We start from the raw sequence: 24534 nt of genomic DNA, 5'->3' as shown, positions 1-24534 counted from the left end.
GGGTGTGAGGGGGAATAATATTGGTTCTGTGTTCAGCGGTATTATAGACATCCTGAAGCAACTGGCTGAAGAGGTTCCCAAGTGTCCAATATGTTGTTCTCTGAACCCTTCCCTTCACCCTCCCCAAAGTCCAGCCATCGATAACAGCACTTCCAAAACCCTCAAAGGAAAGAAGCTCAAATGCCTCCCGCACCCACCACTAAGATAAACACTTGATTCAATTCAATTGCCTCCAAGAAAGTGACAGTTATCTTTTCATTGGGAGGCAAAAATTTATTTCACTCAATGATCCTATGACAGTAGATTTTCTGCCACCTTCCTGTGAAATCACACCGTGTCCAAAATCCCTTGCAAAATGAATTAGGAGACAATGCCCATCATTCCAGCTAGAGGTGAACGGTGGAAATAGTTCCTATAGAGAAAACCTCTGTAGGAACCCCTTAAATGGCAGGACAAGGGATTTTCCTTTGTAGTATAGTTTGCTGGTGTACATAATTTGATATGGTTAAGCAGATGTTGCATATCTCAGGGCTTATAGCCTTCTGCCAAGTGTTTTGGTCTCATGGCTAGGCTGTGGTTGCCGGGTTCGCCAGGGGTTTTACCTTCTGACGTTGGCATCCCAAGACTTGGTTTGGAAACAGTATCGTTTGCCAGTGGCACTTTCATCCAACCCTTCCCACACGTTGATGTTTCCATTGCAGTGTTGGTTTCGTTGCAGTGCTTGGCACAGAGTCAGAGCCCTGTTGGCTCTGTTGCTTTTCCGAATGGAGCTGAGCAGCACTAACAGTGTGAACTTGTACGTGTCTCTGCTCAGACCTAAATACCACCCAGTTCAGTGACTGGTAAATAGGTACAGGACTTGTGTCTCTAGCTGTGATGCTGCACACCTTCTAAACAATGGCAAGTAAATGCCACTGAACTCCATAGGGTGTGCTTCTCAGCAAACATCTCTGTGTATAAGATTGTAGTGAAGTTGGCTATTTGCGGTAGGGCATCACAATGTGAATTGGACCCAACTCCGGGAGGCAGTGGAAGACAGACAGGCCTGGTGGGCTCTGCTCCATGGGGTCACGAAGAGTCAGACGCGACTGAACGACTAAACAACAAAATCACAATGTGGATAAGTTCATATCTCCTAAGTCCAGAACTATCTTGCAGACAATCGTCCCCTGTCCTATTACAGGTGCTGTTCATTTAGCAATTCCAGGATGATTTGTGGTATTATTAAATACTGTTGTAGCAAATGGTCATTATGATTATTTTGCATACACTCAATGTTTAATTCAGTTGTTACAAACTGTTTATTTTATTTATTTATATACAGTATTTATTTATTTATTCGATTTTTACCCTGCCACTCTAGACAACGTCTACTCAGGGTGGCTTACATAGATTAAAACACATCAAGATAACATATATACAAATACAATTATTACAATTAATTCTAAACAACACATTTCCAAGATGGCAAGACTCAAGAAGAGGGGGGAAAACACTTAATTGACTGGAGGGAAGGCCTGTTTAAATAGCGTGTTTAAATAGCCAGTTTTTAACTGGCTTTTGAAAACGCCCAGCGAGGGTGCCAGGTGAATTTCGGTAGGGAGAGTGTTCCACAGCCAAGGGGCCACCACCGAGAAGGCCCGGTTTCTTGTTTTTGCCTTCTGGGCCTCACTCGGCGTCAGGCCCCTCAGCCGTCCCTGCTGGCTATATCGGGTGACTCGGGTAGATCTGGGTGGGAGGAGGCGATCTGCCAAATATTGAGGTCCCAAAAGTTTAGGGCTTTATATGTAATCATTAGCACTTTGAAGTCGATGTTGAAATGGATGGGCAACCAGTGTAAGACAGCCAGAGGGGGGGAGATGTGCTGGTGTTTTTATTTATTTATTTATTTTGCCATTTCTAGCAAGCCTACCAGTCCAGGTTTTATGTTTGTTTCAACTGCATTGAAGAGTTGTATGAGAACTCATTGCTCCTCTTTCTCAATCACTAAGAAACAAAGGTAGCTGTCCACCTTGTTGCTGACCATGTTGGTGACCAAGCACTCTTACGAGACAGTCTTCTGTCTAGAGAGATCCTCGTATTTCTGGAGCTGGCAACTGTGGCCCTCCAGATGCTGTTAGACATAGCTCTTCTAATTGCTTACCATCACCTCACCTCTGGGGAAGCTCTACTACAATGAGAAGACAGTCAAGTATTTGAAGAGTGATATCTCCTATCTTCCTCCAGTTTTTATTTCTCAAGGCCAAACCTTCTTTCAGTCCTTTCTCACAGGATTTGGTTTCTGGTCTCCTTATTATCCTTGTCGTCTTTCTCTTAATATTTTCCAGTTTGTCTTCATCCTTCTTAAAGTGAGATGTCCAGAACTAGACACAGTACTAAGATTAGGCCCGTTTTAATATAATATTCTTTTTTTTTAGTATTTGTGTACTTACTGTTTTAGTTTTTAAATGCTGTTTTAATTATGCAAGCCACCTTGGACCCGTTTGGGGAGAAAGGTGGCACATAAACAACCCACCCACCCATCCACCCACCCACCCACCCACTCAACCAACCAACCAACCAACCAACCAACCAACCAACCAACCAACCAACCAACCAACCAACCAACCAACCAACCAACCAACCAACCAACCAACCAACCAACCAACCAGCCAACCAGCCAACCAGCCAGCCAACCAGCCAGCCAGCCAGCCAGCCAACCAGTGCTGAATAGAGGTACTAGTGACTATGCTTCTGTTAATGCAACCTAAACTAGCATTTGCCATTTTGCAGCCACACCAGACTTTTGGCTTACATTCAACTTCTGATCTACAATAACCCCAAGATCCTTCTTGCATCTAGTATTGCTGAAACAAGTATCCCCCATCTTATAACTGATCCTCATCTGGAGAGCAGACTGAGCAAGCCCACAAGTGGCCACTATCCTTCCTGCTATCACCTGAAGTCCAATGAAGTAACTTCCTGCCTTTTTGTAAGAAAAAAATCCTCCCACTGTTAGATAGATTGGAGCAATATGAAACTGCCTTGCTTTCTGGTTTCAGCGAGCAGTTGTCTCATACCTAGAATGAGATTTAGTCCATCAAATTGCCCTAGCTTTAGGCACATTTGGAGAGACACAGAGGCTTGTGAAGAGACAGTAGCTCAAAGATTGTGTGCATGGTTTACATACAGAAGGTCCCAGACCAATCTCTGCTGATAACTTTGTGTTTATCACTAATCAGTGCAGTATACAAGTTTAATAAACAATAAATTTTAAAAAAAACTTCGTTTGGAAAGATCAGGGACCATGTAACAGGAAACACTTCTGCTTGAGGCAACGAGAGTCATGCTAACCAACACTGAGATAACATTGAGTTAGATGGTCGGAGTTTGACCTTTTGTAAGGCACTTTCTAGTAGTTCAAATCAGCATGTCCTATGGTCAAGGGGAACTGGATTTGAAAACATCTGAAAGACCCAAGATTGAGGCCACTACTCTGGAGGAAATAACATCATTTAAGAGTTAAGCATATGAGTTAAGCACATGTACGTGCACATTCAAGTCCCAGATTTAATCCTTATTTTCCATTTCTTTTTCTTTCCTTTTTTAAAGCATAAAGTGATGGAACAGGTTTTTCTCTGATGGAGGAAAGTCCTAGAGTATAGGTTCTTAATCTGTGGTCTGTGGTCTCCTGGGGGGGGGGCAAAGGGTCCTCACAGGGGGTCCATGAAGGTTTGAAGAAATCTTATGATATTTTGCAGTTAAAACAGAAAGAATGAAAGAAAGAAAGCAAGTTCTAAACATAGAACAATTAAGGTTTCCTTCTAAACACAGAACAAAACTTTAATTCCCCTTGCTTGTCTGTGTAAAACTTGGCTTTTCTTAACCTACTGCTTCCATTAAAAACAAACGAAAGTAGAAGTTGGTTATGAAACTAACTGTTTGATAGCAAATAACTGATATTTCTTGCAAGTGAGAACATGCAAGTGAATGATGCTGAGTGGCTGAGAGATATCACGTGATATTTCTTGCTAGTGTGCGAACAATCAGAAACTGCGAGAAGAGAGCGTTGGAGTCAGTGTCAGTGTGAGTGAGTGTCTGGACAGACTTTATGATTGTGTTTAATTTCTGCTAATAAAACCATTTAGTTATTGTTGGGTAAACTGACTTTTTGATATTATGAAAGTCAATTTCATAACAATACATTTTGGCTGAGCCTCAGAATGGATCGCTGCCTGAATTTGAAATGTAAAAGAACTGATTCTGTCGCCGAGGGTACATCCTGTTCAAAGCAAAATGAAGCTTCTTCCAACCATCTTAAAAAGCATCGCCGTTATAGCAAGGAATATATATGTTGAGGAGACCATTAATGAGAAACTAAAGTGCATTGGATGCTTTTTAGGGTTTTAAATCTCGAGTTAAATCTTGGTGGTCCATGGCAATAAAAGATATTTAAAGGGGGTCTGTGCTAAGAAAAGGTTAAGAACCGCTGTCGTAGAGAACTGAAGCTGGTCCAAATCAAGAAGACTTAGTACAGTGATGCCCCGCATAGCGACGATAATCCATGCCGAAAAAATTGTCGCTATCCGGATTCGTTGCTATGCGGGGCAAAAAACCCCATAGGAACGCATTAAAACACGTTTAATGGGTTCCTATGGGGGGAAAAACTCACCGTTATGCGAAGATCCTCCATCCGGCTGCCATTTTCACTGCCCAGTAAGCGAGGAAAGGGCGCGAAAATGCTGCGGGCGGCCATTTTTTCCAGCGGCCATTTTGGAACTGCCGATCAGCTGTTTTAAAAAATCGCTATGCGAAAATCAGGAAGCGAAACGCTTACCGATCATCGCAAAGCGATTTTAGCCATATAAAACATCGCAATGCGATCGCTTTTGCGATCGCAAAAAAGCGATCGCTATGCGGATTCGTCGTTAAACAAATTACTCGTTATGCGGGGCACCACTGTACAGTAGTTCCATCAGCCTTTCCTCGCTGGCTTCTTTTGTGTACTACTGCTAAATATATTTGCTGCCTTCCTCTGAATCTCTTCCAATTTGTTTGCCTGCCTCAGTTGCCAGATATATTAGTTTACAACTCCCAACCAGCAAGGCTGATGGAGAAGGCTCAGGCCCCATGGCCACTAGAGAAGGCTGCTCCACCTCTTGTTCAAAGTGTGGTGATCAGAATTAAATGTTAGATTTAAAATCATAAATCATGAAGTTGGAAAGGGCCTGTAAGGCCACTGAATCCTACCCCTTGCTAAGGAATACAAATCAAAGGATATCTGTCAGGTGATTGTCTAATTTCTCTTGAATGCCTCCAGCGTTGGAGCACTCAACACCTCCCCTTGAGGTCATGGGTTCCATTGTTGTACTGCTCTAGCAGTCGGGAAGTTTTTCCTGATATTCAACCAAAATCTGGCTTCCTGTAACTTGAGCCCATTGTTGTGTGTTGTTTTCAGTGCAGTGCTCCAGCCTATCTAGATCATTCTGAATTTTGTTTCTGTTTTCCAGTGTATTCGCTATTCCACCCAATAGTGCTGAGTCCTAGGCAGCATCCTTCAGGGTTCATTTTCCAACCCAGCAGGGTCTGGAAAAAGGCAAATTGTGACTCACCAACTGTTTTTAGATGCCCAGTTCCCATCAGCCCCAGACAGACAGTATGGCCAATGGTCAGGGATGTTGCCTGAATGGCATGGGGAGGGCAACGGATTCCCTACTCTTGGCTTAGATAGAAAAGAAATTTGACCTCATATAAGACAACTTACAGTGGTGCCTCGCACAGCGAGGTTAATCCGTTCCGGATTAACCCTCGCTGTGTGAAACATTGCTCAACGGAAAGTAAAAAGCCATTGGAACGCATTAAACATGGTTTAATGCGTTCCAATTCGTCCGAATACTCACCGTTGTGCGATGTTCCGGGATGGCCGGCAGCCATTTTCACGCCCTCCCCTCGCTGAACGAGGGCGCGAAAACGCTGCGATCAGCTGTCTGGCGGGTCCAAAATGGCCGCCGGAACAGCCAAAATGGCCGGGCGCAGCGTTTTCGCGCCCTTGGTAAGCGAGGGGAGGGTGCGAAAACGCTGCGTGCGGCCATTTCGGCTGTTCGGGCAGCGTTTTCGGCTGTTCCGGCCCTTTCGGCTGTTCCGGCGGCCATTTTGAAGCCACGGAACAGCTGATCGGCGGGTCGCAAAGCGAAGGTTGGTAAGCGAACCGCTCTGTGAATTTTCCCCTATCTAGGTGCCGTTTTGCGATCGCATCGTTGCGTGGATTCGTCGCTCTACGGAGCGACCGTTGCGCGAGGCACCACTGTATTATGTTCCTAATTGCTTTCTTCTGAGGTGAGGTATCCCTCCATGATGAAGTCTCAAAAGCTATGGATTTATAATCCTTATAATACTGTACAACACTAAAGGTTTGCAGTGACAATTTTTTTGCATTTGCAGTTTTCATTAGTTGGATGCTTTTCTGCAAATTTTGGAGGGAAAAGCTACCACTGCGTAACTGTCACTCGAAGTGCAGGGGCTTGAATTTTTAATCGAGGCAAGTCATTTCTGTGCTTCCTGTATATGAGGTGTTCATTTGAGACATAAAGGCAAAGACTATGTTTTAGACCAGTGGGTCTCACCATATAGCCCTCCAGGTGTTTTGGTCTTTAATTTCCAGAACTCCTGACTGTTGGCTAGCTAGGGCTTCTGAGAGTCAAAGTCCAAAATAGTAAAAGTTGAGAGCCACTTAAGTTGCATTTGTCGTTAGGTGTCATCAAGTCCCTTCTGACTTATGGCAACCCTATGAATTAAGGGCCTCCTAAAAATTCTATTGTCAACAGCTGTACTCAAACATTGAAGTCTATAGCTTCCTTTATGGACTCAAGCCATCTCTTTTTTGATCTTCTTCTTTTCCTGTTGCCTTCAATACCTCCCAGTATTATTGTCTTTTCCAGTGAGTCTTTTCTTGAGGTGCCCAAAGTACAATAGCCTCAGTTTAATCCTTGTTGCTTCTAGAGAGAGTTCCGACTTGGTTTGATTGAGAATTTAGCTGCAGACCTTCCAAAAAGTGGTTCATCCTGAACATTGAACTGGAAGTCTGAGCAATAAAAAAAACCCAGTAACTCAGCACTGAAGTATCAGGACAAATGCAGAGAACAGATGTGTTTGTTGAAATCAAGGAAGGATGCATACTGGCACTTTATTAATTGCGTTTTTATGCTAGGCGATGGAGGATTTAGACAGATTGCAGTTTCCTCCTGACAGTATTTTGGCAGGATAATCAATTGATGTTTCTGATCCACATGCCAGGAACTCAGGTAAGTCAGAAGACAACAACTTTCTGCAGAAATTTGTTTTGTATTGTACAGTACAAAGAACACATTGCCAGTATGTAGTAGGAAATACAAATGTAAGATCCATTCGTAGCAACAAAGTGAGAGGCTGGCCACCACTAAAAGGTTGCAAATAAAATCAGTTTTTCAGTCCCCCAGGACCAGCGTACCTCAGCCTCGGTGGGCAGGGCTCTGGGTCTCTTGAGCATGACTTTGCCCCCCCCCCGCATGCGCAGAGTTCTGTCGTGACTGGAACCTAATGCGATTGCTGCACGGAGGAGGAAGACAGCTGTGTGCATGGAGGCAGAGATTCATGCGCGTGCACACACACACTCAACTTAGAGGGATCCCTGTCCAGGACTCCTCATCAGGGTAGTTTAAAAACTGGGGTTAAGCGCTGTGCTTCCTTGACAGGAGCTGGACTCAGTGACCCATAACCTCCCTTTTAGTTTTGCAGTTCTAAGAAATTATTATTCTTGTTGGTGTTGTTAAATGGCTCACAAACTGGGCCAGATGTAATGCCCTTGACTCATGAAGTCAGGTTTCCAACAAAGCATAATGGGGTATAAATTCTACAGAGGTAACAGAAGTGTCATCTGATAGTTCCCGTTTCTGCTGATAAAAGACTCTTCCCAACCTTGGCAGAACCTGGCAACTGTTAGGCAGTCTTTACACATCAGTACAATAGGAGATTGGAAGAATTTTGGTATCACTGTATGTTATTAGAGTTCAACTGGTAGCCATACCTAGACTGGAAGAGATGGAATCATGACACTGAGGTTCAGTCGCATAGCAGTAGAATTCTTCTCTGATGACCAATCCTGGTATTTCCAGAAGCATATACCAAAAATGTCTCTGATCCACTCATAGCGACAGAGTTCGTGGTTGAGCAATACCATGATTAGGTCACTACCAAGTTACAAATAACGTAAGCTTTTTAATATATATTTGTGCTTGAAAATACCAAAATACTGCTTTGATGGTAAAACCAGTGACTTTGCCAGAAAACTTTATTTCTTAGGTAAGTTGCTCTTTTAGAGCAACTTCCTTTCTTTTCTTTTCCTTTGGGCACCTCATAAGAAGGCAGGATTCTCTGGGAAAGGCAAGAATGCTGGGAAAGGTGGAAGGCACCAGGAAAAGAGGAAGACTAAATATGAGAAAAATGGTAGAGAAAGCCACTGGCTCGACTTTGCGAGAGCTGAGCAGGGCTGTTGAGGACAGGCCATTTTGGAGAGGGCTCATTCATAGGGTTGCCATGGCTTGGAGGCCACTTGATAGCACAGAACATCAAGTCACAAGGTATGAATACTGGATTTAATATAGATCTATGGATCAGCATAGGGTTAGATCCTAACACCTCTGGGCTCTTTGCTCCACTTTATGATGGCCTCACACCCACACAAATATGTGTGTAGCTTAATATTAAGTTGATTCTAACACATTTACAGTGCACATATTTATTTGTCGGTTCTGATCCCTGGGAAATGTGTTGGAAAACACGCGTCGCCTCTTGTACAGTCATAACAATACTATAAATCGGGCACAACAACGTACAGTAATCTGCTTTTGCCAACCTAGAGCCGCCAGTTTTTTTTGGATTATAATTGCCATGTACCCGAACCAGCAGGTTAGTTCCTTGGTATGAAGGGATATGTACTCAACAGCTGGGGATTCTAGTTTGGGAAAGGTTGGGAAAGGCTGCTTTAAATATCAGGGGTCACATTTCTCAGGAGGTATGAAATAGGATATTAAGGGCTTTTAGTTTATCTGAGGCATTTTGAAAGATAAATAGGGAAAAATAAGGCGACCAACATGAATTTAACCCAACTCCAGGAGACAGTGGAAGACAGGAGGGCCTGGCGTGCTCTAGTCCATGGGGTCACAAAGAGTCGGACACGACTAAACGACTAAACAACAACTAGTATGCACCATAAATCTCCTCAGCATAGGCTGCGAAAAAGCCTATAGCGCTCTTATTCTTCTGTAGCATATGCAGTGGTGACACCAGGATGATTAGCACATATATAGTGGTGAAGAACATTTTTTTTTGGAGAAATGAGCTCTCTCCCTCTATTAGATGTCTGAAGGAGAAATAAACAGCAATATGTTTTCATATGAATGCCCTTCTGTCCCTGTTAAAGACCTAAGGAGAGCTGTGCAGAACGAAAGGGTTAACTAGTCCCTGCTGTTACCAACCTGGGAAGCTCATGACCAAGACCTGAGTGTAAAAACCTTCTTCCACTCATGTTTGTCAGCCCCCGGCACTGAGACACCTCTCCCTGGGAGTAAGGTACTGTATAGCCATCATAACTATCAGTCTACTTGACATACAGCTAAGTGTGATTTTTTATTTTTATTTTTATTTTTTTTGGCCAAAAGCAAGTCTCCTTGATGGGGCTTGTTTATTTTAACTCGATTATGAGCATGATTTATTTTGAATTGTTTTGGCATATGTGAACAATTTACTCTGTCAAAGTACTGTATTTTTTGCACCATAAGACTCACTTTTTTCCCACAAAACAGGGGGGTGGAAAGTCTGTGCATCTTATGGAGTGAAGAAAACAGATTATATTTTCCTGTTTTCTTCTCCTAAAAAATCGGTGCGTCTTATGGAAAGGTGCGTCTTATGGAGCGAAAAATACGGTAAATTAGGTGTTTCTGTTGGGTTTGTCATGCATTGTATGTCAAGATCACAGGTTTCAGACTGCAGGGTACCCTGCAGTCCAAACTCTTAACCCCCCCCCCATCTGTTTTATTGCTGAATCACTTAAGCACTGGAAACTGCTGACAGCTGCCTTGTTGGGGATTTATCTTATTGTACCTTGCCATTCCCTTAGGATCTAGCCCTATGCTGAAATACATTAAAAATAAAGTGAATTATTGAAGGTAACTGAAAACACAGGCGTGCAAGGGAACAGGAGAAGCAAGAGGAGGAGGAGGAGGACCTGTAGCGAGAATCCCATGGGGGTCCCCTCCTTGCCCACCTCCTTTAGCATGATGCTGCCTGCCCACCACTCTAAGGAAGGGCTGCTGAGGAAAAGAGGAAGAGAGGCATTCTTCTTCTTAGTTTATTGACAACATATACTTCAGGCTATTCAGAAAAGCATGGGTGGACAATTGTGACCCTACGGATGATGCAACCTTCATCTACAACCAATAGCCAGCATACCTAATAGTAAAAGTTAGTAAATCACAATCTAACATCACCTTGGGGCACAGCTATCCATCCTCAATCTCCACTGCCTGCTTGCAGCTTTTCAGGATTTTAGCAAATCTCTTGTAGAATATAAGGATATGTGTGTCTTTGTGTTATTTAACTGTCATAGTATAAGCCAAAGATGAGAAACATTTTGGCCTACATCAGCCCTACCCAGCATGTCCCAGTATAATCTCATAAAGGATTGCAATCCGGTTATTTTGAGTGACAATGTCTGAACACAATTATTTTGAGTGACCATGATTCCTCACACCTAATAGGGCACCTTAGTATGTCTGTGGTTGTCTGCTTGCTTCTCTCTCTCTCCCCCTCCCCCAACTCCCAAAGGCAGAAGAGCAATGAATACACCAGAATGACAAACTCAATTTACATCTGAAACCAAAGATATATTTTGTTCAGGCAGGGATGGGGGGGAAGCACTTTTGAACAACCAGACGTGCTTCAGAGAACGAAGCTGAAGTCATCCGGGCATGAACAAATTGCCTTTCTGTGAATTTTTAAGAAAGACTTGTGGCGACTGATTTCTGACAGTGTTGTCTACCTTCATGTTGATATTCAATGTATTGCCACTGCTGTTTCATAAGCAACCATGTGCATTTTCACCCATAATGAACAGAGGACAGGTTTAAGATTTGACCCGAGGAAGTGTTTGCCTCAGGAGTAGTTGTTGTCATAACAGTGAAAACATAAAGGAAGCAAGAAGGTGTTCAACTTGTGTTGGAAAGACTGTTTTCAGATACCTGTTTGGCTACAATAGTTGAACCTACCTCACAAGGTCATTTGTGGTTTAAATCAGAGGCAGTGGAGGCATGTGTAAGTCTAGACTAGAGCCTCCAAAGAGCAATTAATGCTTCTGCTTTACAGATGAGGATTTCCAAGACTGGGAGAGTAGCCAATAGCTATCAGCAAGGCTTTCTGCCTCTCTCTCTTTTAAACTAGGAACTTTACTTGTTATTAATCATAGGAGATGAAAACCCTTATTGATCGCATGTAAATGACCCTTGGGTCTTCCAATAGATCTTGAATACTTCTTTTTGCTAGAGATGGAAGCGAATTTAGTTCCAGTTCATTTTTAATACGAATCCCCCCTCCATTTGCCAATTTCTTCCAATATAGTATGAAAAATAATATTAAAAGACTCAAAAGAAGTAAGTGTGGGAGAAACTAAAATGTGACAGATTTGTCTGTCTACATCCAGCATTTTGATTGCTAAGATCTTCAAAGTTTGTAATACTAGCTTTGTACAAAGTTTGTACAATCATGCTAGTACTTAAGATTACCACCTCTTTTTTCAGAGATGCTCCTTCCTCTAACAACTGCGTGCCAAGGAACATGCAGGAATTGCACAGTGAATCTGTACACTGCAGATGTCTCAGAATGTTGTACCATTCATTTCTGACAACTTCATGAAAATCCACAAATTTGTTCCTATTTGTGACAGAAAGGTTTAAAATGTGGGAGGAAAAAAAGGTATAGTTCCCCCCCCATTTCCCCACCCTCTCTAGAAGATACTCTGTTAGCTCAGTGTTCAGCGCTGAGGGTTACTCATCCAGAGCTGAGGGTGACCATCAGAGAAATCCATATCCAGGGCACCTCCTTAGCCTGCTGGCAGACTGGGACAAACCTTTCTCTCAAAGAGCGATGCTCTTCTTTAAGATGATTCTTTCCCTTCTCACCAAAACGTTCCTTTCCTTTCCAACAAGGGCAAACAACGGAGCATGCTTTGAGGAGAAGACTTTCCAACAAGAAAAGAATATGTGGTGTTTTTGCTTATCTTCTTATCTAGTAGAGCAGTATGACAATGGAACCAATTACCTCAGGAGGTGGTGAGCGTTCCAACGCCAGAGGCATTCATGAGAAAATTGGACAAATATCTTTCTCATTTGCTTTGATTTGGATTCCTGCATTGAGCAGCAGGTTGGACTTGATGGACTTATAGGCCCCTTCCAACTCAATTATTCTGTGATTCTTACTTGTGAGAAACAGAAAACACATTTTTTCCCTCCTTGCCTGCTTGTTCTGCTGGGGGAGATACATCACACTGAGAGCCAACCTCAACAACTGAGCTGGCACCCAGAAAGAGAGAGAGAGATCATATAGAGCTACGGTTTTTGCACTTGTGAGAGCAATGTTGTGTAAATAATACAAACTGTTTAAATTGCACCAGTTGCATGAACTGTGCACATCTATAGTGACTGCTGCCATGCTGCAGTACTTTTAGAAGCATGACATGAGTTGTGTCTTTTTGAGCAATAACTAGGCAGCTCTTTTGTTGTGCGTATGTGCACATGCATATAGATGCTTTGATTCACAATAAGAAAAAAACACTAGTTTTGTGCATATAAAATTTGCACAAATGAGAGAAATGTCAAAAAGGGCATTTCTTATCTGGTTCTTGTGCAGGACATGAGAGAGATCTCACAGGGAAGGGGGTCAACCATTTCAGCATGTCAAGACAGTCAGTTTTGTTGAGAATGAGTAACTGGGTGAGAATTCCTCATATCCTTACACTAAGTTGCCATGGAAACCTTTTTTTTTTTTGGAAGGACAAGATAGAAGAGTCATAATATATGGCAGGATTTTCTGCCTCATATGTCAGAATAACTAAGCTGGTTTTGGGTACTGTGTGCATGGGGATCATTTGCTCAGGCATCCAAATGGCTTCATTTGTTATTGATTGTGATATTTGATGTGAGAATTGGAGGCTTATAAAGTTTATATGTGAAATTTGTCTTCCAAACATTAAAAGATAGCCAATTATGTAGAGTTCAATTACCTTTGTCCTTCTGAAGTGCTAAGCACCTGTAGTTAAATGAGCACCATTACAACCTGCATAAACCTAACCTCAAGCAGAAGCAATCAGCTATGAAATAACACCAATTCATTTCCCAAAATGGCGATAATTGTATAAACAACACTCAAGCCAGGGGTGATGTAGTGCTAATTTCCAATTGGTTAGAGAAAGACAATTCAGAAAATGAAAGAGATGCATTTTTGGAAGGCAAATTGTATGAAGAAAATCAACTAATTACAGAACTAGTAGTGAAGGATTAATTAATCCTATTCTACTGACTCATAATCAGACGGGCACATTTGAAAAAAAATGTTTTGAGGAAACAAGCCATTCCGATGTTGTTTTGTGGTGGAATGATTTGCTTAAGATTGGTGCTGCCTTTAGGGCAAGACCCCAAATAAGGCACCAGATTTTATTTACTGGGGATTAAGTGGTTTCAGTGTGAATAGATAGGTTGTTGATATTGACAGACTGTTTAATTTCCTAGTGATTTCATAATTATGTTGACATCTAGTTCTCTTTTAACACCTTCAAACATTTAACATCAAGAGGGTGAGGAAAAGCTAACAGGGGGGGAATATTTTAACTGTTTTTTCAGAAAATAGTTGTTGCGCTAAGATGCAATTTGCATTATGTCAACTGAGCAAGACCAGGCCTTGAAAGTAACCATTGTGACAAACCCAGACCTACTGGGATATGTCACACAGTTACACTAAGCTGCCACCAACCATTCCCTATAAGAAGTCACACAGACCAGGGATGGATTTTTAAACAATAAAAAGGATAAGGTTTATTTTAAATACACACAGGGAAACATAAACAATCAGGTGAATAGGATAAAGTAACGTGGCTTATTCTCACTCATACAAGCATACAGTTTGGTTCACCCAGAACCCTTAACTTAAAGCACAGACCCTGAACCCATCAGTTCTGGCTAACCAACAGACCCCTGAACCTTTCAGGCTGGTACTCTGACACACAGTAGTACCCTGTCAGACACCCAGACTCCCACAACAGCTTCTTCTTCCCCAGCTGCTGCTTCGTCCCAACCCAGTGTCTCACAGTCTGTCTCAGCATCTCCCTTCACCACACAGGCATCACATATTTATACAGTACAGCCCCTCCTCCTGATGTCCCGCCTTCCACTCCCCATAGGATGGAACTTTCCCTCCAAACCCATGACAGACAGGTAACATCAGTGCTGTTATGTAACACCTCCCCTCTTTATAAGTTGTTTTGTAGGGGGAAAGCTAAGGTGCTTTTTCCCAAAAAAACAACCTGTATAAAACACACAACACCAATTATACCTACCATATTATACTTACTTACATTCTAAGTTAACCATAGCAATTAAGCATTTAAACATTTACCATATACATTACATCAATTTACCTTTATTCATACAAACCAAATTCAAAACCAGGTACATTTTACTTTTTGTCATCATTATATACACATAGTCCATGTTCTTTCGCCGTCTTCAGTCTTCAGGTCTTCTTGATAAGGCGTCAGCAACACAGTTCACTGACCCTCTGACCACCTTCACTTCAAAGTCATAGTCCTGTAGGTTTAAAGCCCACCTCATAAGTTTGCTATTGTGGGTTTTCATTGTCTTTAACCATTGCAATGGTGAATGGTCAGTACACAGAACAAAATGTCTTCCCCAGATGTAAGGCTTGGCCTTCTGGATCGCGTAGACTATGGCCAAACACTCCTTCTCCACGGTTGCCAAATGTCTCTCACCTTTTTGAAGTTTCCTACTCAGGTAGGACACTGGATGCTGGTCACCATTCTCATCCTCTTGGCACAGAACTGCTCCTACCCCGCTGTTAGACGCATCGGTGTAGATGATGAACTCCCGGTCGAAGTCTGGAGCACGCAGGACAGGATAGTTGATTAACGCCTCCTTCAACCTCTGGAACGCCGCCTCACAGTCGCTGGTCCACGGGATGCGGTCATCAGCCTTCTTCCTCGTCAGATCGGTCAGCGGAGTCGCAATCTCGCTAAACCTCGGGATGAACTTTCTGTAGTAGCCCACCAACCCAAGAAATGATTTGACTTTTCTCTTGGTGGTGGGTCTAGGCCAATCTCGAACAGCTTCTATTTTGGCCTCCAGGGGTTTTATCATTCCTCCCCCTACCATGTGACCTAAGTATTTTATTTCTGGGCTACCCAGCTGACACTTGCTGGCCTTTACTGTTAGCCCTGCTGCACTTAACCTCTGCAGCACTAACTCCAGGTGTATCAGGTGATCTTCCCAGGTATTACTGAAGATCCCTATGTCGTCAATGTAGGCCACTGTAAAGTCACTGAGCCCTGCCAAGGTCTGGTCCATCAGCCTTTGGAATGTGGCTGGTGCATTTCTGAGACCAAAGCTCAGGACTCGAAACTCATAGAGACCAAAAGGGCTGCAAAAGGCAGTCTTTTCTTGATCCCTGGGATCAATTCTTAATTGCCAATATCCCTTTACCAGGTCCAATGATGAGATGAACCGACAACCCCCTATGGTTTCAATCAGGTTGTCTAGCCGGGGCATTGGGTAGGCATCAGGAGTGGTTACACGGTTTAATTTCCTGTAATCGACACAAAACCTAATGCTCCCATCAGGCTTGTCCACAAGGACTATCGGAGAGGACCAAGGACTAGAAGAGGGGACGATTATGTTCTCCCTCAGCATTTCGTCCAGCTCCTTCCGCACCTTGTCCCTATAGGGTCCCGTTACTCGGTATGGGGATACTGCCTGCGGGGGTGCATCCCCTGTGTGGATCCGATGCATCACTCCCTTCACTATCCCCGGCTTGTTGGAAAACACCTGTTGATATTTACTAAGCAGCATTTTCAGTTCTTGCTGCTGGTCTTGGGTGAGTGCAGGACTGATCTTTACCTCCTCTGGGTTGTATTTTACTTCCCCTCTACCCTCCCAGAAGGGTAATTCAGCTTCCTCACTCTCAGCTGCTTTTATCGCGAATAAAACCCTCTGTTCCCCTCTGTAGTAGGGTTTTAGGGCATTCACATGAACCACCCTCCTTGCTTGGTTCTCCTCCTGCTCTATAAGGTAGTTCAGGTCTGACATCTTGGAAATGACCCTATATGGTCCTGCCCATTTGAGCTGCAGTTTATTCTCTCTGCAGGGCCTAAGCCAAAGCACTTCCTCCCCTGGGTCAAAGTGCCTCTCTCTAGCTTTGTGGTCATACCATGTTTTCTGTCTGACCTTCTGAGCTTGCAGGTTTTCTGCTGCCAGCTCTAGATTTCTCCTTAGGTCATTCATCAAGGTGTCTATGTAAGTCACAACGTCTTGTGGGTCATCCTGGGGGATCTGCTCCCAATTTTGTTTGATCAAATCAAGGGGCCCTTTCACCCCTAAATGTGCAGCAAACATGTCAGAGTGACCCCTTTGTAAGATCATGGGGCGATACTTTTCAGGTACCACCAGCTGACTTCTGATCCCATCTCCCCCTTTTGAGATATTCCTCAGGGTTTCTCTATATAAAATCCCCTTTTTCTCCAGAAATCTCACTGGGGTTTCAGGTGTTAGCTGGGCGTCAGTCACCTGTTCAAAACACTTTTGGAGAGTGGCGTCTGCCTTTTGCTCCTGTCCAAATCTGCTGTCTGTGGTTAAGGTTTCCACCACAGCTTCTGAACTCCCCTCTGCTTCCGCCTCTGGCTCATCATTACCCCCCTGAACTGTCCCCGTGGTGGCTTGTGAGCGTGTAATCACTAGCACCCGTTTCACATGTTCAGCCAGGTCATTTCCCACGAGCACGGCTGCTGGCAGAGTCGATGAAATCGCTAGCCGCCAATCTCCCCTCCAGCCTTGAAAGTTGACAGGTACCTCTGCTACTGGCAGAGAGATTACCTGCCCCTCAATCCCTGCCACCTTCATGCTCTCATTTGGGATTATAAACTCCCTAGGAATAATATCTGGATGGCACAGGGTTACCTGGGAACAAGTGTCCCGCAGCCCCCTATACTGACGGTCAAGTATTCCTACGTCCACCCCTGCTGTCTCAAACAACTGAGAATCTGTTTTTATCAGCAAGCAGCGCTTTACCTCCACAGGAGGACCATTCTCCTCAGCCTGATCAGCAGAGGTAGCTGTTCCAGACTGAGTAGCCATGGCAACAGGCTCCCTCAGTGACACTGAGCCTTGCTCTTTCTGGACACAGAACACAGCTTTTGGCTTGGTCCCACTAGCATTCTGAGGCACCATCCCTTTTAGCTGCTTTAATTTCTCACACTCTGAGATTAGATGACCCTTTCCCTGACAGAAATAGCATTTTCTGGTGTATTTTGATTCTCTCTCATCTTGTTTTGGTTTTCCCTCCAAAATCTGAGGTCTTAGTTTCATGTCTGAGGGCTTCCCTTCACCATGGGCCCCTCCCCCTTGCTGGCTTTTCCCTGGTCCCTGAGAGTACTTGCTGTAGGTTTCTTTGGGTTTCCCTACAGATTTCCCCTCACCCAAGGGCTTTCTTATTTGGGAAATAAAATCTGCAATCTCTGCGGCTGCTGCCACAGATTTCGGTTTCCTTTCCCTCACCTGGAATTTCAATTCCCCCTGCAGGACTGAATAGAACTGTTCCAGTGCTATCAAATCTTTAAGCTGCTCATAGGTCTCTGTCCCTTCCTGCGATAGCCATTTCTCAAGCAGCCTCACCAATTGGGCCCCCACTTGGGTAAAAGTCTGTTCTGGTTTTTTTGTGAGGGACCTGAATCTTTGTCTCAGCTGCTCTGCATTTATCCCATGTCTGGCAAACACCAGTTTTTTAAACTCTGCAAAATCTTTCATCAGTTCCTCAGGCATCTCGGCATAAACCTCAGCCAGGCTACCACTGATTAAAGACCGCATGATGGTCATCTTCTCAGTTTCCCTCACTGAGAAGTCCACAAACGCTCTTTCCACTAAGGAAAAGAACACCTCAGGACAATCTCCCTTGTGGTACACAGGGAATTTCTTCAGGTCAGCCTTAGACAATTGGCCTCCCTCAGAATCCCTATTGTTATTATTATTCTGATTCATCAGTTCCAATTTTTTTAATTCAAACGCCATTTTCTCTCTCTGCAATTCCAATTCAATTCTCTGTCTCTCTAATCTTTCTTCCTTTTCCATTCTCTCTCTCTCTAATCTTTCCTCCATTTCCCTCACCCTCAGTTCATGCTGTTGGGCTAGGAGTATTTTTCTGAGTTCTGGGTCCTGCTCTCCTGTGCTGTCACCTGGCACTGAGCCAAATTCATCCTCAGAACCTTGGTCAATCTGGGGGTCTTTCACTTCACTCATGTCTGCTACTTGGCTTCGAGTCAAGGGCATAACCCCCCTCAGAACAGGCTGCTTTAAAAAGTCAAGCCTCAAAATAAAACGACCACTTTTTTCCTTTTTGCCTCAGAACCAGCTCTCCCTAGAGATTGCTGCTGTTCTTCAGCACTAACTTGTAACAGTATCGAGTCAGAGCCTACCCCCCTCTGCTGGGCCTCTCAGCTGGCAAGCTAGCTCGCTGTTGCTACGCAGTTTTGCCTCAGCTTTTTCCCGCCAAAACTAGGCTGCCTCAGAGCACCTTAATCTAAGTCTCCCCAGTGGGCACGTTCTTCTACTAGCGCACCTCCCCGTGAGGTACACCTAGAAGATTACCTACGCGCCTCAGACTGTCCCTGACTAGACCCCCCTTGCTCTGGGCACACCTGCCAAGGCTTTGCCGGACCGCTGGACAACTGGACCAGTCGTATCCCACACGCTGGACACCAATCAATGTGACAAACCCAGACCTACTGGGATATGTCACACAGTTACACTAAGCTGCCACCAACCATTCCCTATAAGAAGTCACACAGACCAGGGATGGATTTTTAAACAATAAAAAGGATAAGGTTTATTTTAAATACACACAGGGAAACATAAACAATCAGGTGAATAGGATAAAGTAACGTGGCTTATTCTCACTCATACAAGCATACAGTTTGGTTCACCCAGAACCCTTAACTTAAAGCACAGACCCTGAACCCATCAGTTCTGGCTAACCAACAGACCCCTGAACCTTTCAGGCTGGTACTCTGACACACAGTAGTACCCTGTCAGACACCCAGACTCCCACAACAGCTTCTTCTTCCCCAGCTGCTGCTTCGTCCCAACCCAGTGTCTCACAGTCTGTCTCAGCATCTCCCTTCACCACACAGGCATCACATATTTATACAGTACAGCCCCTCCTCCTGATGTCCCGCCTTCCACTCCCCATAGGATGGAACTTTCCCTCCAAACCCATGACAGACAGGTAACATCAGTGCTGTTATGTAACAACCATGATATTAAAAAGTTGTTTATAATTCTCAAAAGTAACCCTTTGCCTTCTAGTTTGTCAAAAGTTAACTTAAGTTGTTTATTATGGTTGGCTCCCCCCCCCCCGCGAGGAGCTGGGACCTATTTTAATGGTCTGCCCTCGCAGGCTACTGGATCCTATAGGATTCCAGGATTCCACGCAAAGTATACTGATTGATCTGGCTGCCACTCCTGTCAAGGCTCTGGTTGACGGCTGGTCTGCTGCCGCCACCAGGGCTATAGACACAGTCGCTCCTAAACGTCCTCTCCGTCGCAGAGCTCAACCAGTGCCCTGGTTCAACCAGCCTCTGACAGCTATGAAGCAGAACAGGAGAAGACTGGAAAGCATTTGGAGGCGGAACCCGCGGAAAAGAACTTAAAAGCTGTTAGGATCGCGTCTAATCTTTACCTTTCTAAGATAAAGGCTGCAAAGAAAGCTTACTTTGCTGTCCAGATAAGCGAAGCTTCCAACCAGCAGGTGGAATTATTCTGCATAGTACGCAATCTATCCGGAATTGGTCATAGTGATTGGCCCCTCACCTCTGGAATATCCTGCCCCTTAAGATTCGCCTGGCTCCCTTGCTGGGAGTTTTTAAGAACAAGCTGAAGACTTGGTTCTCCAGACAAGCCTTCCCCCCCTTCCATTTCTTAATTCCCTATGTCTTATCATCTTGGACCTTTCTATGCTGTTTGATATTGCTTGTTTTAAATTTTGTTTGTAAGCCACCCAGAGTAGATTCATTGAATCTAAATGGGCAGGGTGAAAGTTGTAAAATAAATAAAAATAAAATAAATATTATAAATCTGAATATTTCTGTGCTATAGAATATACAGTTTTCCCATTCACTTCACTGTTGCCTCAACACCCTCTACAGAGAACACAGTTGAAGCATGTGAGATGAGAAATGTTCCACATCTATCTGTATTTTATATGCCACCTTTATCCCCAAAGGGGACCTAAGACAGCTCACAACAGATAAAATAACAAATTTCAAAACACTATTCAAATGTCACATTAAAAACAGTTAAACATACATTAAGATTTAAAAAATCAAGTATAAAATTCTAAATATTTATTTCTTTAAATTATTTATAAATATCACACAATCTCCAATCTCATGCCCTCATGGTATTCCTAAACCAGATTTTTTTCATCTCTACATCCTCCAACATTTAGTGAGGTCAGATCTGTATAACTATGGAAGTACTGTAACGAAAAATACCCAGCTATCCTGCAAAAGAAGGAAAGTTATTCTTGTTAGATTACAATTCTAATGTAATCTGTGTTATATGAAAAAAAATCAATTAACTACAGGCAGTTTTTTTAAATCTGCAATTAGTTGCTTTGAAGCTCTGGGTAAGATAATCAGATATAAGAATGACCTCCCCTTGGATACAACTCTCCTTTTGCTACCAGAGGTAAAGATGGAATCCTGGAACCTGTAGTCCCAAAATAAACAGACAAAACACATGTTACCATACAGAGTAGAGAACAGGACGGGGGTGGGTGGGTAAATCTCACTTTAATCCTGGTAATGAATGGGTCCCTATCCTTCACTGTAGCTTAGGGCATCAGTCTGTTTTATGGAGAGTGGAGCTTCGCCCTAAGCCTATATAGGTCTGTTCTCCAGCTGAGAAGAGGACTCAGGTGGGGTCCCGCCATTGCCCACTCCAGAACGCCCCCCCCCCGTATCTGCTGCCTGAGGTGAGTGCCACTTTTTGTCTAAGAAGACGGCTGGCCCTACCTTCTGTGAGCATGAACGGAGGAAAGAGCAATCTGGAATGCATTTATGTTGAATATACAATATAAAGGGATTGATACAAACCAAGCCGTAAATCCAACCTGATGCTGGTGCAAGGCAACTTATTTACTCTGCTCCCGGCCAGTTCTCTCAGCTGCCAGAAAAGTGGCTCTCTGGGGAAAAGGCAGAGGCTGAGTCTTCCAGCGTGAATTGGAGGGGGGCTAGAGTCAGAGATGGGGAGTTTTCCCCAGTCCTCCTCGCATGGGATTCCTTTGTTTTACCAGTGGATGTAGATCAGTGGATCTTGCCGCAATCTGTGATAAAACAACCATCTGCATAACTGACGAGCAATTAGGAACAGAAGAGAGATCATTAATGCAGCAATTATACCATACTTTAAAAACCTGTTATTGCCACAACAACAAAAACAATAATTGTGTGTTTTCAGAAAACAGTCCAGAAGTGAAAACCATGATGGGGGAGTGGGGAGGATGAAAATGTTCCACAACTTCTATGCTGCCATTAAAAAGAAAGCATTTTCTCTGATCAACTGTATTGCTAATAAAAATTGGATATAAAAGAAGGGCACTTAAGACTGCTTCCAAGGGTCAGGTTGTTTAACCTGGCTATACAAGAAGCAAGCAAGCAAGCAAGCAACAGCATGAGGCAAGGAAGGAGTTGAGGTAGTCAAGTTAAGATAAAACGTGATCCGTTCTGGTCAGTAGAATCATAGAATAATTGAGTTGGAAAGGCCATCGAGTCCAACCCGCTGCTCAATGCATGAATACAAATTAAAGCAGATCTGTTCTCCTGTTTTCTATTGAATGCCTCAAGAGCTGAAGTGCTCACCACCTAGGAAGGTAATTGGTTCTGTTATTGTATTGCTCTAACAGTTAAGGGGTTTTTTCCTGATATTCAGCCTAAATCTTGCTTCCTGTAGCTTGAGCCCATTATTACATGTACTTCACTCTGGGATGATTGAGAACAGATCCTGCCCCTCCTCTGGATGACTCTCGTTCAGGGTTTGAAAAGTGCTATCATATTCCCACTCAGTCTTCTTTTCTCAAGGCTAAACATGCCCAGTTCTTTCAGTTCTTTCAGTCTTTCTTCAAAAAGCTTGGTTTCCAATCATCCTTCTTGACCTCCTTTGAACTTGCTCCAATTTGTTGGCATTCTTCTTAAAATGTGGTGTCCTGAACTGGACACAATACTCTAGATGAGGCCTAACCGGTCCTGAATAGACGGGGACTAGTCCCTCCTGGGATTTAGAGACTATACTTTTGTTAATGCATCCTAAATTAGTATTTGCCATTTTTGTAGCCACATCACACTGTTGGCTCATATTCAGCTTCTGATCTACAATAATTCCAAGATCCTTCTCACTCGTACTATTACTGAGACAAGTATCCCCTATCTTGTAACTGTGCATTTGCTTTTTTCCCCCTAGGTGTGGAAATTTGCACTTATCCCTGTTGAGTTTAATTCTGTTGTTTTCAGCCCAATGCTCAAGCCTATTGTGACCTTTTTGAATTTTGTTCCTTGCTTCCAAGGTATTAGCTATTCTACTCAATTTTTGTCATCAGCAAATTTGGTAAATATTCCCTCCATTCCCTCATCCGAGTCGTTAACAGAAATATTGAAGAACGCTGGGCCCAGAACTGAGCCTTGTGGTACCCCATTTGTTGATCACCTCACCAAATTTTGCCAGAGGTCTTAATCAGTGCTTGGAAAATTAGCATCACTCCTCCAATAACACACCCCATCTGGATTGTTTGCTTACCGGTGTTTCTGAGGAGATTTTCTTACACCAGCCTTTGTAAAATCCGGGAAAACATTGCATAGCACCATTGCTTTGACCTTTGTCAAATGGAATCATTTATTCAAACCAAGGAGACTTTGCTTAAAATATCCATGGACTACTCTGAGGCTGGTTAGCTGTGATCGTGTTACACTCGAATACTGTGTTGAAGATTACGGCAATATGTTGTGGTGCTATGAACATGATATCAAGGAAAGCAGAAAAGGGAAACATTGCAGATTGATCCTTATCCAGAACATTCCTTCAAGATGAGCCCCATGGATTACAACAGTGCTCAGCAGCACTCTTTGACATTTTACTCAATTGCTCTTTAAGAGGCCCATGGAGGGGCCTTCAGGTTGCTGTCTGAATGCATGAGGTTGTTGATTTAGAATTGAAACCACCGAGTTCAACCCCCAGCTAAAGGCTCAATCTGTGAAGCAAAATGTGGTTTCAGTACTCTAGACATACGTCAATCCAGTTTCTCCCAGAAAAGGCGAATGTGCCACCTCCGAAAGCAGTTTGTTTCACTGTCAAACATTCACTTGGACTTTTGTTGCCATTAGGATGCTTTTTCTGTAACTGCTCCTACTTTGGTTTTCTGGAGCAATAGCAAGCATGCCTGCCCTCCCTTTTGTTCTGGCATTCCATTTGATATTTGAAGGGCACCGCTGCGTGGTCCTCTCCTCTGGATCTTTTCATCTTTTTCTCTCAGCTTTTCTTAATTGACTTTTTCTCTTTCTCTAGCCATATCTTTTGGGATTTAGTCTCTACATGCATGTAGCTCATTTATTAGATAATTAGGCATAAGGAGATGATACCCCAGTGTAGTGGATAGTGGATAGAGTGACAGACTCAGGAGGCCCGGATTTGAATTCCCATTCAGCCATAGAAGCTCACGGGGGGGGGGGGCATGGAACTGGTACGAAGCCACTCCTTAAACGCCTCACTTATCTGGGAAGCCCTGTTAGGGTCGATATAAGTCCGTTCCAACTTGATGGCACATAACAACAACAGGCATACAATGCTGTCGTTGTAGATGAAGGGCACCAGACAGAGTTTGGAGAAGTTACTTTCTTTGGACCACGGCTCTCATAGTTACCAGGGATTCTGAGAGTCATAATCAAAAAGGCTATTTTCCTAAGCTCTAACCAAAGTCTTCCAGACATTTTGGACTTCAGTGCTGAGAAGGCTGAGTGAACATAGCTTTGTGAGAACACTTATCCAAAACTTTGGGGAGACAGTTGTATCTGACTCAGATTACCAGACCGCTGCTGAACACTCCTCTTAACTACGCAGCAATTCCACTTTACCTTGGCACCTTAGACTATTAAAGAAGATCAGGGCACGGGTACCATGTTGTGTCTGACATGCATACACACAC

General features: G+C 43.5%; 1 protein-coding gene across 1 annotated transcript in view; it reads left to right on the top strand.

The window, feature by feature from the left end:
* Positions 1 to 24534, top strand: part of BMERB1 (bMERB domain containing 1) — a 94447-nt gene that overhangs the window by 1198 nt on the left and 68715 nt on the right. The window lies entirely within an intron of this gene.

Source organism: Pogona vitticeps, chromosome 13 (assembly GCF_051106095.1).
Source record: "Pogona vitticeps strain Pit_001003342236 chromosome 13, PviZW2.1, whole genome shotgun sequence".
NCBI classification, from domain to species: Eukaryota; Metazoa; Chordata; class Lepidosauria; order Squamata; family Agamidae; genus Pogona; species Pogona vitticeps.
The sequence above is the reverse complement of the archived record's forward strand: the minus strand, read 5'-3'. Positions and strand labels throughout refer to the sequence as shown.